General features: G+C 46.2%; 1 protein-coding gene across 5 annotated transcripts in view; it reads right to left on the bottom strand.

The window, feature by feature from the left end:
• The window catches only part of DGKD (diacylglycerol kinase delta), a 977,235-nt gene that overhangs the window by 943,365 nt on the left and 13,973 nt on the right, over positions 1-19,897 (bottom strand). For all 5 annotated transcript variants that reach the window (XM_078666032.1, XM_078666033.1, XM_078666031.1 and 2 more), the window contains exon 2: positions 6,069-6,178. The gene's annotated coding sequence lies outside the window, so the exon portion shown is untranslated. The remainder of the gene's footprint in view (positions 1-6,068; positions 6,179-19,897) is intronic.

Below are 19,897 nucleotides of genomic sequence, written 5' to 3'. Positions count from 1 at the left end.
ACCTTTTTAAGCCGGCCTCAGGGATGTAGGCGCAAATGTAAACAGTTGTTGGTATTGGTAATATATACTCTTGTGACAATAAAAAAGAATTAAAAAAAATAAAAATACACTATTTGCTGAAAATAACCAAGGTCTGAAGGTACTAGATATTATGCTACCTGCAGCCTCTATACGGTGGTGAAAACCTTATAGATAGCCCATCTTCTGAAGCAAAAGAAGAACATGGACATAGCTTTGAACCCGTTAACCAACGCCTTTACGGTATGCAGAAATTGTCATGCTAAGAAAATTCTGTCTATTATCTCAAGGTTGCTTATAATACTTAGTATCTACAATGTAGAATCGTTACCCTGTTGGAAACTTTTTCTGCAGAACCAAAAACCTTGTGTGGGGCATACTAAACACAAGTCGTCAACTGTCATCTGCACACAGAGTTACTCTACAATACAAAGATTTATAACGTGTTCATTACCTATACAGACCTATGATGCACTAGTAGCACATGCGTTTTATAAACACTTACATCCATTAGCTGTATATAGAAGCAGAGAACTCTGGGTAGTTCTCAAGTTTAGGTTGAAAGCAGCTCCTGTTAGAGCACTCTCAACACCAGCGACACTCTAGAACTGCTCACCTCAAATGTCTGCTATTCCATCAAAGTCTTTGAGCATAGGATTAGCACAGTGCCATCCACGCCAAGCTGTAAAATCACAAAAGCCTTTAACAACTCTAGGCGCAGTATTACAGCTTTGGATAGGTAAAATACCATCCAAGCCAATCTGGAATTAAATAAAAGCAATACCTGACACAAATTTCAAAGGACGTACTCAAAGCTAAAATCTGTGTATTTTCGGAAGAATGGAGGAGGGGGCTAGATCTCTATAAGGCAGCCGAAAGAGTTACCTACAAGGCAAGGGGGTGTCCCAAAAAATTCCGGAAAGTTTGGTCCAAGTGGCGCCACTATCACGGGTTAGACGGGGGGCTGTGAGGGGGGTATCTATTGACTGTAGGCCAACACACAGAGAATACTTTATACTACTGCAAAGGATGAGATGTGACAAGATGGCCTCGAGGGGTGCCGTGTGGCACAGACCTTTTGAGGGTTCGACTTGTGAGAGAATCTACTGGCTGTGAGGAGGGTGGAGGGGGGAAATCGGAAGTGTAACTGCTGCTACTTTCGAGACTGTATTGTTTATGTTACTTTCTTTCTCGTATTGTTTGATTGGTTTATTAGAGGGAGGGAGGGGGTAAACAAGAAAATGTAGACACTTGAAATGTCCATTAGATGCTCATGCTTGTTGATGCACTTGAATGTTCAGCGCCCGAACGATAATTGCCGCCCGACCTCCGGGATGTGGGCTAAATGGCCGTGTGTTGCTCTACTGACTGTACGGTGCATTATTTCGGGTGAATAGCTGGACTGCTGATTGTTCGCTGATATCTTTCTTTAAGTCTGCAAATTAAAAATAATTAAAAAAAAAAAAAAGCTTGGATGTTTGCAAGCTATTTTTCGTCAAAGAAGTATTTTGAGTCATTAGATGTGCTAGGACTCCTTCATTTGACCACATAGTATACAAGCATAGACTACACCTCAGATTATAATTTAAACAGCAGGTGGAGATGTGTATGGAGTGTCGAGAAAGTCCAGCCTGGTGCACTATGTGTATTGCAGTGTCAACTGGGTAATAAAAGAAGTGATCCACAACCATCACAAGCTTCCGGGGGTGGGGGGGGTGGAGAAGGGGAGCATGGTGGGTGCATGATAATCTACAACACTACACACTACAAATAGATGCTTATAAATTAATCTTTTCCTCTGTAGCATATGTAGCTGTAGATACATATGCTCTCCATAAACTGCATAGCAGTGCCCTACATATGCAGTGATTTGCATGTGAATGTTGTAGATGTCTGCAATACTGTCGGGCCAGCGTAGAAGTACTTGGTTATAGTGTGTGATGTTACTAAGGTGGCCATCTTTGCAGATTTTAGCACGCAGAATGTTTCCCAAGACTGCCATGGTTGCCCCTTTTTTTCCATTGAGAGAGGCATGTGCCCTGGTACCAGGTTTGGATGCTCTTTACTATCCATTTTGCAATACCTGTCTTCGAGATGGGATGACACTTATGAGATTTTGCGAAGATTTCAAAGAGATGGTCTGACTTGCAAAAGGGCTTGGTCCTGTCGTTGTAATAAATCTACACAGTAGAGAGCTCCTTCCGCTACTCAATCCGGCTGTGGAAAGAAGGCTAGGAGCTCTGTAGCATGACTGAGATGAAGGGTTGTATAAAATAATGGTTGGTCCTGTCAAGCTTTTATTCCTCTTTACTGGATTCAGGCTATGGGCGTGGGTGGATGCTGATGTACCATCATTGCAAGGACTTCAAGGTTTCAAGTTACCCGATTTCTGTTTAATTTATACTGGATTCAAGTAGGCATACAGGCAGATGTAGTTGTGTCGTCTTCATAAGGAGACAGAGGTCACATGGAACCCGTTTTCCAGCATTTTCTGCACTATAAACCAAGGTATAACTATCATCCCCGGATGACCACTCTGGCACGCTGGTCGGACCCAATCTTGGGCTCCATAACTCATGGAGTTGTTAATTACGCACACAGGCTATACCCCATTATTTTCCCAGTCCTGAAGAAGACCAGTGGAGATGTTTTCCACGAACAATCTTATCATAAGCGCCAAAACGTCGGCATACTGAACAAGACATCTCGTAGCAATATTTCGCATAGTGATGCCTAATGTTAAGGCTAAAGATATTGTGAATGCTTAGTGAATATTCCTTTCCATTTTCTCCTCTCTGTGTACTGTAAATGTTCAGTGTTCATTTTTGTATGCTGCGTGGTACATGCTCATGTATGTAAAAGTTTCTGTATAGTTTATCACTTGTTTACACTTGTACACAATGTGAGATACAGTATATGACTAATAAAATATCGGCCACTTTTTTTGGGGGGGAAAAAATCTGTGTATTTTCAAAACTCATGAGCTGATCATTGAGGAAAAATGGATGAATTTCTAAAATGTATTTCAAGCTGATATTTGAAAACTAAATTGCTGCCTTGGGAAGATTTATTACAAATATTATTACCACAGTGTCAGAAGCATTCCAGCTATGGCTGTTATTATGTATTACCTACGCAGAAGCATTGACAATTGATACAGCTTTTTGTTTTTACATTACCAGTGGCAAGTCTACCTGATGCAATGAGGTTATCACTGCTGATAATCGTGCATATGGTGGCCACTAATGTAATCACTGTAACAACACCGACAATATTAGTTAGTAGATATGGATGATTTTAATGGAACACAAGTACATCTTATTAATAAAAGGGCCATCATTAACGTTTGGCCAATCTATGGCCCTGTGAACCCACAGTCTGAGTATCTGGGCATCACCCACATAAGCATAAAACGACATGTCAAATGAACAAATCAATGAAGTTAGGGGACAACATAGCCTTTAGTGAGCATGGGGCTCAAGAATGTCCTTTGAGGACTATGACTCAAGAGGACTAGAGTCAGACTGAAAAGGAGGGTGGGACACAGCCTAGGTCTTGCCCATCAGGAAACATTCTCTTTACCCTCGTGTTGAGGAGACACCCTGTGTGCTGGAGCAGCATTAAGTGATCAATATCGTCAATGGCTGCCAGTAGATCCATAAGTATGAAAACATGATACCGCCATTAGCAAAAGAGCAAAATTTGGTAAGATGCCGTACAAAACTGCGACAAACACAGTCTCAGTGCCATGGGGACGATCAAAACACGGCTGAGTTGGGTTAAGGTTTTCCAAAATGTGAAAAACTTAGGAGTTATAAAATTTTCCAAACTTTTAGCTCAGCAGCGCCAGCACAACGAGAAGCTAGCACGATGAAGCATGCCACCCTTTGGGTGGGTGAGGGATCTTGCTCTGCTAACTTAACACTTCTTCTGACCACAATTTGCCTAGGGCCTCAACGTGTGATCCCTGGCTTTGGCTAGGAACTGCACATTGTATTATTGTCTTAAAAGATAAAGGGATGTGTGTGCTGGACCTTTATTATTCCCGGTCCCTCAATTAACTATTGAAAATTTGAAAATAGCTGAGAATCAACCAAACAAGCTCAAAGTAATGCGTAAAGTTATTGTGCAACCTGACACTGTCAACCTATTTAAGACTGCGGTATTCAACAGTTATTATGGCAATGAATTAGTCCTTTAAACTCACAAGAGTATTGTTTAGACGCCTGCCAGGTACTAGACTGACTGTAATCTGCTTTTGAGATAATACTATTACAATTCTGGACAACTTTTTTTCAACAGCGTCATGAAATCTTTGAGGCATTCTACAGCAATATTGTAGGGGGACTTGATATACGTGGCTGTACAAACTGAAAAGCACAAAACAAGCTACTAAAGCCACCCAAAACCAAAAGAAGTGCAACCTAGAGGGCAGCACTCTTAAAAAGAGAGATCGAAAACTGTAGCATCAGAAGCAGAGATCCAAGCATTAGGTGAAAAAACCAATGCAGCATCTACTAAAGGGGATACCATTGCAGGAATGAGGACAAAAAGGGAGCATTATGCCAACTAAATCCACAAAGCTAGAGAAAGCTTCAATATTTTCTGTGAAATAACAAACCTGAGAGCATTGAAAAAAATGTCATAAATGACCCAAGAGCACAATAAGGACCTTCTATTAAGCAAATCTAATGACATTTCAAGGAGTATATAGCCAAGAAGATTGAACAGTTGTCATATCTTTACTCCTGTTAACCACTGCTTTATTTTGGTCTCCTTTCATGAGAGCAGAAAAGAGAAGCAAAGTAGTTGACAAGAGCAATACCTCCAAACATGCCAGGTGACTCATTTAAGACAGCAGAAAAGAGAAGCAAAGTAGGTGACAAGAGCAATACCTCCAAACATGCCAGGTGACTCATATCCTGCCTCAAGGGCCCAAAAGGCACAGAAATAACAACATTTCAATGCAGAGTACACTAAACAAGCAATAACAACCCCACATCTAAAAAACGCCAATAATGGAACCTGACAATCTACTTAAGTACAGACCAACACCAAATATTTAATAACCCGCAAGATACTGGAGTAAAGAATCACAAAACAAGAGTGAGAAGCAACATAATGTACTGCTTGAATAGTCACTGGTAGAGACTCATGAGAGGAACCTTAAGCAGAATCGCAAACACAGCAGAGGAGCTCCTCATTACCATAGATGAAAGCCAGCAACAATCCTAATTCTGTGAACTTCCACAAAATGGGCCATGATTTCCCTTTGAGAAGGCCAAAGGATTAAACAGGAAATTCCAGGGACTGCCTGGAAAGGATTTAAACATTTCTGCTGAGACGACGACACAGAGGGAGAATAGAGGAGTCTGGTGTTATTTTCTGGCATGCCCTCACTTTGTCTGTATGGTTATATACAATGATTATTTGAGTTCACTGTATCATACACAAATGCCTTTAACATCTTAGGGCCAGATTCCGATGCGGTTATGAATGGCTCCGACCCTCGGTCAGAGCCATCCTATAGGCATCGGACCTGCCCGTTCGGATTCCTTTCCGACCAAGCCATTCTGATGGGCTCTGTCAGAAAGGAATCGACTCTGTTTTCCTGATGGCTTCCTACAGGCTCGAGCCCTTCTGCCATCAGGAAACCCTTCAGTACTCCCCCGGCCGGCTCTTTCAGGTCGAGGGAGTATGATAGCAGTTTCCTACTGCCTTTCTGTGCCTCCCTTTCAGACACAAAAAGGCAGTGGGGAACTGTCTTTGGGGGCCCCCAGCAGGGTCCCCATGGGTGCCCCATGTTGCACCCTGCACTCGGTGGCAGGCACCTTGGGGAGCCCGCTACGGGGTGCTGGGATTAACAGGGTTCTGTCGCATCCTTCTTACAGGTCTGGAACCGACGACAAGAGGTCGTTCGGTTCCAGTTCCTGACCGATGTTGGGCGGACTCCGGTCCGTCCGACATTCGGAATCGGCCCCTTAAACTTTGAAAAGGTGAGTGATCTTCGCATGCATTGTACACACATTGTCACACCCTCAAAATCTCACCTTGGTTGTCTTTCCATAATAGAGCGTCCTCCCACGCAGCTTGAAATCCGCCTCTTCCAGCGTTTAAATGAACTGGTCTGTTTCATCAACAGCCCCTCCTTTAGTATGGCCTGCAAAGAGGGAGAAGAAAAGTCAGAAAGGACTGCTAAGCACAACATTTCAATTGGACAATGGCCAAGGTGTGCCAAACATACCATTTCTGAGCACAATTTTATACACTAAGCTCGCAGCGAGGACTATGTCTATTTCGGACTCACACTCAGTACTCTCTCACTGACCAATCTCTTAAATGTGAACCATCACATGCCTTCTCACCCCACACAGAAACTTATGTGTTCATCACACATTCAGACTGAAAACTAACTGTGCCTTTACAAAAGCCCTGTACACTATTAAAGGAAAGCCACTGGAGGGCTGTAGAATTGAATTGAAAAGCAGAAATTAAATAGTGGCAAGTGTACGGACCCCACTGGAGGGGGAGACTTTGGACTACAACTACCAGTATGCCTCACTGGAGAGAGCATACAAAATGGGAAAATGACGGTTGTTTTTTTTTTTCGTCATTTGCTATCTGCCCCATGAAGAAGAGGCATGTTTGCCTTGAAACACGTTGGGAATTGATTAATACCAACCTTGGTGTGCAGCTGCCTTAATAAAAGGGTTTACTAACCTTCTTGTGTGGAGTAGCGTCCTTACGATCAGAGGAACTTTGGGAAGTTATGTCACGCGGCGGCCTCAGCCGCGGAGGATGCACCGCCCGGTGTAATGGAAACGGGTCTGCATGGCTGGCAACTTGCAGCTCGTGAACAGCGCACGAGAAATTTGAATTGTGGCAGTGCCATGAAAGGTCGGTGGCCCACTGGAGGGCTGTAGAATTGAATTGAAAAAAAGAAATTAAATAGTGGCAAGTGTACGGACCCCACTGGAGGGGGAGACTTTGGACTACAACTACCAGTATGCCTCACTGGAGAGAGCATACAAAATGGGAAAATGACGGTTGTTTGTTTTTTTCGTCATTTGCTATCTGCCCCATGAAGAAGAGGCACGTTTGCCTTGAAACGCGTTGGGAATTGATTAATACCAACCTTGGTGTGCAGCTGCCTTAATAAAAGGGTTTACTAACCTTCTTGTGTGGAGTAGCGTCCTTACGATCAGAGGAACTTTGGGAATATATATATATATATATATATATATATATACATATACATATGCTCTCCTAGGAAAAAAGAGCGACACAGCTCCAGGGTTAAAGATGGCTTTATTGTTCTCAGTGCGCAGGGAAATCCAAGTCTATGAAACGCTTGGGCAGACGCGTTTCTGGCTTCCAATTGCCGTCATCAGTGCCGGTTCCATGGGCTTGTGGTTCTTCCTGGGGGTTGTGCTGTGTGGTTTTAGTAGAGAGACCACTCCTGGTCAGGTGGTCTCCAGCTCTGCCTCCAATTAGCAATGTACAGAGTTCCTTGCACACTCATATCTGACCTGATTCCAGAGTCCTCCAGAGCGGAAGCGCAAAAAATCCTACAGGAGGGTGAAAAAATCTCGTCAGAAATCATAGATTGCGCAATCGATATTTCATCTACAGGATTCCGTCAAATGACAGGCGCCACAGTCTTAAGAAGACAGGGCTGGCTTAAGGCCACATCTTTTCGACCGGAGGTGCAAGCAAAGATACTCGATATCCCTTCGATGGGGAATCCCTCTTCGGCAAGCATGTGGACGATGCCTTGGAGTCTATCAAAAAGGATACGGACACTGCTCGCGCCCTAGGATCTCTCCAATATCGGAAGCGGCCTTTTCGTGGAGCACGTGGCCGGGGCGCATCATCCACTTTTCGTGGCTCTTCCACTCAATACCGCTCCTATGGTGATAACAGACAGCGTTATTCCAACCAAATTCAAACCAGACAAAATGATTCAAGACCGTATAGGAGGAAATCCTCTTAGAGAGGAGGTAATTCCTCTAAAAAACATTGACTTCCTAAACATCAAGGCATATCCTACTTCGAAGATTGGAGGTCGAATCTCCCAATACTCTTCCAGTTGCTCAAAAATAACATCGGATCGTTGGGTCTTGGAGGTGATTTCAAGAGGCCACGCTCTAGAATTTGTCAAGTTTCCTCCCACCCGCACTCCAACAGGTCCCCCCCTGCACACTTGCAGGAACTGTTTCCACAAATTGCTGTCATGATTCAGAAAGGGGCAGTCGAAGTGGTTCCTCGGTTACAACAAGGGACGGGCTTTTATTCCCGATTTTTTCTTATCAGGAAAAAATCAGGAGAGTGGCGCCCAATATTAGACCTCAGAGCCCTCAACAAATACATCAAGTCTCAAACCTTTCGAATGTTGACATTGTTGGAAAACTTGCACTTCTTAAACCCCAATGAGTTCCTCGCCACAATCGACCTCCAAGGTGCCTATTTTCATGTGCCAATCCATCAGAGACACAGAAAGTACCTCAGCTTCAAAGTGGGAACAAAACACTTCCAATTCAAAGTTCTGCCCTTTGGCCTTCGCTCCGCTCCAAGGGTCTTCACAAAGATCATGGCTCCGGTAGCGGCTTATCTACGCCTGCAGGGCATACAGATTTATCCCGATTTAGACGATTGCCTGATAAAGGCCTCAACCTTTCTCGCAACAAGGCAACACACTCAGGCTTGCCTGTCCATCTTCAAGCATCTGGGTCTTTCAGTCAACCACGAAAAATCGCAAATACTTCCAGCACAGCAAAGAGTTTTTCTGGGAGCATTAATAGACACAAACCTAGAAAAGGTCTTTGTTTCAACAGAACGCCAAGCATGCATCTCCAAAATGGTGGCTCTTCTACGCTCAAGAAGGTCAGTTTCTGTCCGAACATTGAAATCCTTTCTGGGCATGGCCTCATCCTGCATACCTTTGACCCCCAACTGCAGGTTACACATGAGAGTAATACAAGAAGAATTGGACAAGCAATGGTGACAAATCTCGAGAACATTCAACGACAAGGTCTCTCTGACACCTCACATACAGAGAGCATTGGCTGGGTGGGCTCACCCTCCCAACATCGCAACAGGGCGATTATTCCCAGAGGCAACCCCCACCCTTACCACCGACGCTTCTTTAGAGGGTTGGGGCGCACATCTCCAAGGACTGTCCATCAACTGCAAATGGACTGCGGACCAACGCAGGTGGCACATCAATCGCCTAGAACTCTTGGCCATCTCTCTCGCTCTGAAATCCTTTTGTCTACTGGTGGAGGGAGAGTCACTATTAGTGCGTACGGACAACACCACCAGTATGCACTACCTCAACTAACAGGGAGGTACAAAATCACTACTGCTCTCCAAACAGGCACAGCAGATCTGGGAGTGGGCTATACAACATCAAGCCCAATTGACTGCAGTTCATGTACCGGGCATCTCCAACGCCCTCGCGGACTCTCTCAGAAGATCTGCCACAGACAACCATGAGTGGGAACTACACCAACCAACTCTGAAGTATGTCTTCCGCATGTGGGGCCAGCCAGAGATGGATCTATTTTCGACTCCAATCAATCGCAAATGCCTACACTTCGCAAGTTGACATCCCCACAAAGAGTCGATCAGGAATGCATTTTCGATCAACTGGTCGAGAAAATTCGCATACGCTTTTCCGCCGATTCCGATCCTACCTCGTCTCCTGCAAAAAATGAGAGCACAACCATGTCACATCCGGCTAATCGCGCCCAGGTGGCCACGTCGACCATGTTTCACGGATCTTCTTTCCCAGTGCGATCCGATCCCTCTTCGCCCCCTGCCTCATCTTCTCACCATGAACCACGGACAGATCTGCCATCCAGACCCGGCATCTCTCCAGCTTTCCGCTTGTAACCTGAGCACCTTTACTTTGCCCACCTTGACTTAACCCACCTGAACATTGCACCTGAATGTAGGGAGGTCCTTGCTCATGCACGGGCTCCTTTTACCATCAAAACGTATAAATTGAAATGGAAACGTTTTGGTATTTGGTGCCACTCAGAAAACATTGATCCTGTGCTCGCCACACCTGAGCAAATCTTACCTTTCTTCCTCCTTTTAGCCAAATCGGGCCTTTCACACTCCACTCTGAAGGTCTTCCTGGCTGCACTTTCCCGCTTTCGTCATGATGGATCCACATCTCTGTACTCCTCTCGGATCATTCGACAGTTCTTTAAAGGTCTCTTCCGGATGTTTCCACCTATCCGGCGTCCTCCACCTTCATGGCGCCTCAATCTTGTTTTAGATCAGCTTCTCAAACCTCCATTTGAGCCAATTCACTCAGCAGATTTGAAATTCCTTACTTGGAAGGTTTCCCTCTTACTCGCACTTACGTCCTCCCGGAGGGTGAGTGACATACAAGCTTTTACCATTCAGCCACCTTTTCTAAAGTTTTCAAAGGACGTTGTCATACTACGTACAAACCCTACGTTTATACCAAAGGTTCCATCAGACTTCCACCTTAATGAACCTGTAATACTCAAGACTTTCTTCCCTAAACCCTCAGTCTCCCGCTGAGCGTACTCTTCATTCACTAGACCTAAAGCGATGCCTCAAGTTCTATATCCAGCGCACTGCTACATTTCGAAAGTCAGCCCAGCTTTTTGTGGCCTATGGGCGGATGCGCAAAGGACATCCGGTCACTAAGCAGACCATCACTCGCTGGATTTCTTCTGCCATATCCTTCTGCCATCAACGGGCTGGCAAGCCACTTTCTGCTCCGGTGCGAGCACACTCGACGAGAGCAGTAGCATCCTCTACTGCCCTGTTTGCTGGGGTGCCTCTGCATCAGATCTGCAGGGTGGCAACGTGGTGCAGTAGACACACGTTTACGAAGCACTACTGTCTGGAGACAGCTGACACTGCTGTGGGTCAAGCGGTGCTACGAAATCTCTTCAACTAAAGGTGAGCCTCTGTTACTACCCGCCTCCTGTCATAAAAGGTTTTTTCTTGTGGGTATAATGCAATATTACCAATATATATTTATATGATTGCACTTTTCTTTATTGCCTTTTATGACTATTATTATGGCTTACTGCTTTCTACTCTTATTTAAGCATGTGAATCTATGAAAGACACCCTAATACTGGAGAAGAACAGAAGTTACTTACCTGTAAACTGTGGTTCTCCGGTATTGGTGTCTTTCATAGATTCACAAGCGACCCACCCTTCCTCTCCTCAGAGGCTCTCTTCTCCTCATGCACTCTTTGGTCACTCTTGTGCTACAAACATCTGAGGGCTTGAGCTTCTGAGGAGAAGGTTCTAGAGTGTGCTACAGCCTGATTATCTGGAATGTGGACCATTATAATGACATGGATGTTACTAATGTGAGCTCTCCCTCAATGCCTTCTATGGGCCAATACTGTTATATGGTACTTCAAAATGTTACTTTTAAATATACATTCTATTTGATATTTATAATTATATATATATATATATATCAATCCAGCTTTTCCCCACTGTGCTTGCCGCACGGAAAGGCACGCAGACAACCAAATCAGCACTTCAAGGCAGGTGGTATAAAGTTGCTGTCTTTTATTTCATCACAACAAGTGGGTAAAAAATATACATTCTATGTGATATTTATAATTATATATATATATATATATATATATATATATATATATATATATATATATATTTCAAAAGTCCGAAATCAACCCAGCTTGCGCTCACGCTGACAACGAAAATTGAGAAAAGCCACAAACTCCGTGCTCTCGTTTTCAGTGCTCTTTATTCGCGAATAAACAGCCCACCAGTCGCCATGACGCGTTTCGCCTCAGCCGAGGCTTGAGTGGAGAACCACAGTTTACAGGTAAGTAACTTCTGTTCATATTTGCCAAAGACAGAAATTAGTTTGTGGTCCACTTGGGTAAACTCCTTGTCTATGCCAGGATGACCACCAGAAATCCAGTGCTTTAGCTGAACGGCATGCTGTGGTGGGAGGGGGAATATCTATGTCTCACCTGTACGATGCAATATGTAGGGATTTGCCTAAAGCACCCCGATTGATTGGTGATTAAGTGTAAAAGAGATTGCGATGACCTAGCATATGCAGTAGATTAGGACAAGATTCTTGGAAACTATAAGGAGGTTACAAGCAACTCCAGATCCAATAATACTCAAATTTAAATTTCTACATAGGGTCGTCTACTACACTCCTGCACCCCACAATAAATACACGTCATACTTTAGGCAGGGAAATGACTGATGTCGGTATGAGTCCATTGACTTTATACTTACGGTGCAGCCTGTCCTGTTATAATAACTTACGGGCAAACAGTTGTGACGTATCAGAGTAATATAGGCAAAATAATCACCTGTACAATAGCACTCTCAGATTACACCTGAAACCAAAGGAATGCAATTTAAGATACAAATTTGTGGCACGCTCGCTACTTCTCATCAAGGAGGCCTATAGCCTTTCAGTGGATACAAAGTTCAGAGCTCTGAACGGACATGTGGCAGAAGGACCTGGGAGATGGGCTTGTGGCAGGGGGATTTTAATGAGTACTGTTCTGTTCGAAAAGACAATGGGTCAGGCCCCAAAACAGCAGCTGCAAAATTCCTTACCAACAATGGACTCAACAGGGCTGCGTGGTGGCCCCCCTCAATCTTTACACGGCCGATCTGGGCAAAGCAACAGAAGGCTCCAGCCTAGTTACATTATGCAGCAGATATTGTGATCACTGATCACAATAAAACAGGTCTACATAGAGCCCATGATACACTACACAAGTTCAACAAGGCCGACAAACTTCAGGTGAACTAGGGACAGACAAAATTATCATCTTTGAGAAATACCCTCATAAGAAACAAGCATTTGTAATGCAATAGGTCTCGCATTAGGAAAGTGTGAGCTATTGGTATTGTAAATTACACATTTTTCTAATATGTGTTGGCTTTGAAAATATATAAATTAATAGCATTGTTATTCACAAAGCCAAAAGCTTACACTTTCCTAATGCGAGTCCTATTGCCTACGGCAATGCTTGTTGGTAGCAAGCAAGGACAGTGCTGTTGTGGTGCTGAGTGATGATGTAGTTGGGCTGAGTGATGTGGTTGGGCTGAGTGATGTGGTGGTGCCCCCCGAGTGATGTGGTGGTGTCCCTGAGTGATGGGGGGTGAAGTTGGAGGGTGGAGTCGGAGGGTGGAGTCGGGGGGGCGGAGGTGGAGGGTGGAGTTGGAGGGTGGAGCTGGAGCTGGAGGGTGGAGCTGGAGGGTGGAGCTGGAGGGTGGAGCCGGAGGGTGGAGCCGGAGGGTGGAGTCGGAGGGTGGAGTCGGAGGGTGGAGTCGGAGGGTGGAGTTGGAGTCGGAGGGTGGAGTTGGAGTCGGAGGTTGGAGTTGGAGTCGGAGGGTGGAGTTGGAGTCGGAGGGTGCAGTTGGAGTCGGAGGGTGCAGTTGGAGTCGGAGGGTGCAGTTGGAGTCGGAGGGTGCAGTTGGAGTCGGAGGGTGGAGTCGGAGGGTGGAGTTGGAGGGTGGAGTTGAGGGTGGAGTTGAGGGTGGAGTCGGAGGGTGGAGTCGGAGGGTGGAGTCGGAGGGTGGAGGGGGGAGTCGGAGTTGGAGGGTGGATTTGGAGTGTGGATTTGGAGTTGGAGGGTGGAGTTGGAGGGTAGAGTTGGAGGGTGGAGGTGGAGTTGGAGGTGGAGTTGGAGGGTGGAGGAGTTGGAGGGTTGATTTGGAGTTGGAGGGTGGAGTTGGAGTTGGAGGGTGGAGTTGGAGTTGGAGGGTGGAGTTGGAGTTGGAGGGTGGAGTTGGAGTTGGAGGGTGGAGTTGGAGGGTGGAGTTGGAGGGTGGAGTTGGAGGGTGGAGTTGGAGGGGGGAGTTGGAGGTTGGAGTTGGAGGGTGGAGTGTGGAGTTGGAGGGTGGGGGTGGAGAGTGGAGTTGGAGGGTGGAGTTGGAGTTGGAGGGTGGGGGTGGAGGGTGGAGTTGGAGGGTGGTGGGGGAGTTGGAGGGGGAGTTGGAGGGTGGAATTGCATTCAGTAAAACAAAAAATAAAAAACGCGTCCAACACGAAGAAGCTTAATCAGTGGTGTGCCACGATTTCTGTACGCAGTTTGTGGCAAGCATGTGGGTCTGCAAAGGGCATCGGGGAATACAACAGGACGGAAAATCCTCTTGTCCATTTAAAAAATTGCTTGATCTGCAAGTAAAACGAAATGTATGCCATTTACTCCAACACAACAGAAAGTCTATGTGAAGTTGTGCCCCCATTTAGAGCACTTCCATAATGGGTGCATGGTCTTCCCTGGTCATTCACCTGTTCTTTAATTTTTAAGAAAAGTTAGCAATGTCCTATGAAAGAGCAGCTATCTAATGAAAAACTGTTGGTGAATTAAATGTTCTACATGCCTCACGCAAAGCATAAGTGGACCACTCCCGCCAATACATCTTTAGTGAACATCCGAGGCTGGAGATGGATGTGCTGTGTGTAAGAAATACTGTGTGCGTATATGCGGGTTGGAGCGATGTACGCGGCATGAACTGACCCTCTAGAGAGATGTCCGATTACCGTCTAGTCCGATGCCTAAGTAGGACTTCATAGCTCTCAAGTGGCACCAGGTCATGTGCAAAACCTTTAATCGGTCATACTTTTTTACCGAAAGCACAAGCACGTAGGCACACTTTAATAATGTAAACAAAACTAGGATGCAGAGGGGTTGATTAACAGGGTGAAAGTATCAGTTATGGGTATCAGGGCACTTGCACAGAGCGACAGCAGAAGTGCACAGAGGTGAGTCGCTGTACTGCCACGCACACATACACGATTAAGGAATGTGTACAGCAGTACTTCTTCCCTGGCAGGAGAAAAGAGCTCAGAGTACCAGCGGCTGGAGAGTTGCACCGGCCGTATGCGAGATGCCATCCCGCGCAGCTACCAACTGAAGAATGTGGACGGCGGCACTAATTTACCTTAGAGCACCCATACTTTGGGAACTAGTGAGAATCCAAAATGCAGCTCCCAGAAGGCTGCTCAGCCTTCCAATGAGGGTCCACGTCACACCAGATAAATTCCATTTAAAGCAACGTGCATAGCTCACTGAGCAATACCCAGGAAATGACCACTCTTCCTTCAACTAAACTCCCCACCTTCAGTCAAGCCCCATCTTTGCAGTCAAGACTTGCCCTCACTATTTATACAAGTTCGAAAAAGAAGAAGTGACAGGCTTCCATGATTGCAGAAGGAATTAAAACACGACTCCCCTATAATCACAAATATCCGAGGACCGCCAATGCATCACTCTAGGAATTAGACTCTTGCAACAAGTCATGCCTACGCGCTGTGTTTAGAGCTCATGCACTACTTTCAACACCTTCCACACTGGAGGGACCAACTTCATCCAACAACTTTAGCAACAACTAAGCACACACTCTGAAAAGGGGTCCAAGAATGATGCAGTCAGAGCGCTTTGAACCTCATTAGTCTTATGAAGCGCTATACAAATGTGACAGTACAATAATTTTGTAAAATACTTAAAGAAAGCCTAATTAAGGTGTGTTTGAGGATGCAAGGCGACATGTGGGTGCATCATAAAACACACGCATAAAAAGAAAGATGAATACATAGTTTGCTAGAAAACAGCCCGTGGTGCATGTGCACTTGGGATACGCAAGGGACACCCTTCAGCCCATTCCTATCCCCAAGTAACGCGTTGGTCAGTCAGCTCACGCCTGGCTTTTGGGTGGCTCCAGCCCTGCGTCTTCCTCTTACGTCCGCTTGGCTGTGTGCACCCGAGGTTTACATGGTGCACAATGGGGCTTTGTTTCTTTCTGGCCACGCAGTATCCGCCCTCTCTTGCGTCAGCTGTCATTGGCCGCTTTCCCAGGCGCGCTTCACGCCATTGGGCCTTTGATGACTGACGTTCTGCGTGTCATGTCGTTCCTTGTCTTGAAAGTTTGGGAGCGTCACGTCGTGGGGCGGGACTTCCGTCTTTTGCGGGAAGCCTGGCCCAAGGAGTGGCTGGCCCAGAGGAGCAGCGGTGACGCGGGGCTCCCAGGCCTGAGGGAAGCCCCGCATGTGGTGATGCGGCGGAGAAAACACCGGGGGAGTGCGGAGCCTGTAGCAGCGCAGCGACGCGACGCAACAAAAGAGCCCGGTGTGTGGAGGGGGGATATGTGTGTGTATGTCTGTGTGTGTGCGCGCATGTCTGTGTGTGTGCGCGTGAGCCCGTGAGTGGGGGGGTGCGTGCGTGGCTGTGTGTGTGCGCGTGAGTGGTGCGTGCGTGGCTGTGTGTGTGCGTGTGAGCCCGTGAGTGGGGGGGGGGGTGCGTGCGTGGCTGTGTGTGTGCGCGTGAGCGGGTGAGTGGATGGGGGGGGTGCGTGTGTGTGTGTTATCGGCTTCCTGGCAATGTGGGACAGGAGATGTGCATGGCGTGTGAATGAACGTGCGCGCTCACATGGGGGAATCTCCTGCGCGTGCACATCCCGTCTCACATTCCCAGAAAGTCGACGACAATAGACAGCTGGACGCAGTGCTTCGCTGGACGCAGCTGCGCTGCTACACCAGCTCGACCTAACAAGCATTTGCAATGCAATAGGTCTCGCATTTGCAAGAGTTGGAGCTATTGGCATTGTAAATGACAATGCCTTTTATTCATTTGTTTTGAAAACCTACAAGCCATGCGTAAACATGCACTTTGTACGTATAGTCCTTGCTTACGAGATGCAAGGCTGTCAGTAAAAGACTGTCAGCTTTGCTTCTCTTAAGCAAGGACTATAAGTACAAAGTGCTTGTTTACGCATAGCTTGCAGGTTTTCAAACGTTTTTAATAAAAGGCATTGCCATTTACAATGCCAATAGCTCAAACTCTCGCAAATGCGAGACCTATTGCATTGCACATGCTTGTTTTAATGAACTGTGCAACTACAGATTTGACTCTAGCGAGTCCCCGCCTGTGGCGGCGCTGAGTACTGTGAGCCACAGCATCCTAATGCTAGCCGTGCCAGGGGAAGGCCAGATTCCGACAGAGACGGGTATCCCTGAGACAACATAGAAGGAACAGTTCCACAGTGTCAGGAAGCCACCCGAGCCATGTGAAGACACGGATTTTTCAAGTCACCCGAGCCTGTGGCCGGCCAGAGAAAAGCAGTGAGCCATGGTGGCACAGAGCTACCTTAGACCGTGGCAGGGCATCCTTTTAAGATGAAGTTTCGTGCAGCTCTGTCTTAAATGCACCAAAATGATTACAAACACAAAATTGTTTTTTTCCCCCAAGGACTTGCGAGTCTAATAGGCACCAGAGAGGCACCAGTGCCACCGCATTCACACTTATAAACATTTGCATAGCTCCCACGCGGTTGTCTCTTGAGAGGCGCTATATCAGCTGTGCCGTTTCCTGCAGACCCCGCCCGGTATGCACTAGCTGTAGTGCAGTGTGAGGGCAGCAGCAGCCCAGACCCCTCTGCGGAGGACGCCCCCTGACAAGCTGTGCGGGGCTTACAGAATGCGGGTGGGATATTAAGCCGGCCTTTGATTAGAAAATTACAGTTCTATGGGAATCCCAGCATATGACATGATAATCCACATTTGTAAAGCGGCACAATCACCCGTAAGGGTCTCTAGGCGCTGAAGATTAGGGAAGATTAAGCAAGCTATTGCCCAGAGTCATGATGGTAATTTGGAAACGTTACTATTGATGCCAAGCCCCTCCAGAGATCAGCCCCAGCCCGCTTTGAGAAGGTTGCAAAAGTCCCTCTGAAGCCCCCTCGAAGGGAGGGATTCCTCAGATCTTGCGGTTGTCGAAGTGCACATGAATCTGAAAGGCGCTGCTTCTGAGCGCTCCATAAAATCATAGCTCCCCGCCCCTTCCTCCGGGAGAGCCCCCTCTCCTGGCCATTCACCCACTCCCCGCCTCGTGTTCATTTCTAGGCAGATGCATTCAGGGGCCGGCGGCGCTCAATGGGGCTGTGTGGCAGCCGCCCCTAATTGGCGTTAAAGCACTCAGTACTTGGGAGCATATGCGGGGAGGGGGCTCCCAAGTCCCATCGAGCAGCGCCCCCACCCGCAGGACCCTCAACCCGGAGGGGAAAGGCAGAGCAGAAGCTGAAAGCATGGGCGTCCGCAGACATTCTTCCAGGGGGGGGGCAAAATGTTAACGTCATCATCATCCTCTGACATTATGTGTGCCAGGTGGGGCACAAGAAACACTGGGGCGCAGAACTGGGATAGACTCAATTAAATGCCAGGAATCCAGGACATGTGACTGACCCTGCCACAGGCCAACAAACACCACCTGTAGGGAAAACACTAAACTATCTGACAAGGTGCTTTATCTCTGTCTGCTAGGTGTGCAGGCTTCTGGGTTCTCGATCCAACATCAATCAAGGCTGTCTTAAGCACAATTCGATTTTCATCGGAATACTTTAAAACAGGCTATGATTAAAGCACCAGATTAAATATACTGTATGCACAGTGTATGTTAGGGATTATTTGGAGCACACATATTTACCAATATTGGCTTCTTGGTGCTAGAATTCATGATAACTTTTATCCAAAGTTAAAGCACAACGTCAAAGTTAGTAATAAATAATGCATCAATCACACACACTAGTGATTCGCCAATGGGTGCTCCCTTTACTAGAATTCCCCGGGCATTGCTAAATTTTACACACATTCAATAAATGTATACAAAATAAAATGTATAGGTCCAAATGTTAGCTATATTGTTGAAAAGAAACTTAGAGTCCCTCTACGTGTAGTCAATGTCAAACTGACAACGTGCCCACGTTTAGGGATACAATAATGGCCAGCTCCCTTATGTGGAAGCCCGGCACCGTAAATGTGTGGCACATACGGTGCCCGCAGCGGCGGCACATCACAGGTCCAGGGATGCTGAGTCTTACACATTTGTCGAAGTGGGGGGAAAAAATAGGGGAACAGTGGGCGGAGAATCAAAGGGCGGGAATAACCCAAAGATTGGATCTGTGGGTGGAGCCAAAGGTGTGGCCAGAATGCGCAGACATCCCAATTTTTAGTATTTGTTTGGCATTTCACTGCCCAGTTTAATCAACCAATGGATACACATGATTATTTAAGGTTATAATGAGTTATTGACATTAAAATATATTCACAAAGTGGGATATGCTTCTAATCACAGAATGTACCAAATACGATAAAATGTGGAAACACAAGCCATTTGTCTCCGAGCCATGGAGTTTCTGTCATCAGCACTACTCCCTTTTTCCACAACAGCAGTTCAAACACGAATGGCAAAATATCCTAGTTTGCAAATGTTTTCTCTAAAATTATGGCTCTGCCATATTTGCCTCATAATGCAAGATATGCCACATGATCTACCCATTTAAACTAATAAATTGTTTGTAGCTCAAACATATCAAAAGTTAATATAAAATGTGACTTGTGTTGCTGCGGAGTGGATGGCCTATTGCAAAGGTTGATGGGTCACCTTTCTCACTGCTGCGTTTGTATGTTACACTGGTACTAATAAGGCAAAATCTTTCCAGAGACTGTTAGCATGTGTACACACGTCAAAATAATAAAATATCTGAAAATATACTGAATTACGTTGCATGCCTTTTTTATGCATAATTTAGTCAACACTACGGCATAATGTTGTCATCCTTTTCTGCATAATTAATTCCAGTGGCCCCACAGCAGGCAGCACATGTTAAAAGTGCTTGTGAATGAAGCCGGGTGACTAAGTTTCCAAACTTAGTTTGTTGTGCATGCAAATCGTGCATTGCCAATCCCTGGTGAGTTGCAGCTACTACTGCTGAAACAAGGCCAATAGAGGTAAATATAGGTGAGGCAGACTGCCTCAAGGGCAGGGCCAGCCATAGAACTGGTGGTGTCCTGTGCATTAATGTTTGTTAGTGCCCC

This window comes from Lissotriton helveticus, chromosome 11 (genome assembly GCF_964261635.1).
Source record: "Lissotriton helveticus chromosome 11, aLisHel1.1, whole genome shotgun sequence".
Lineage (NCBI taxonomy): Eukaryota > Metazoa > Chordata > Amphibia > Caudata > Salamandridae > Lissotriton > Lissotriton helveticus.
The sequence above is the reverse complement of the archived record's forward strand: the minus strand, read 5'-3'. Positions and strand labels throughout refer to the sequence as shown.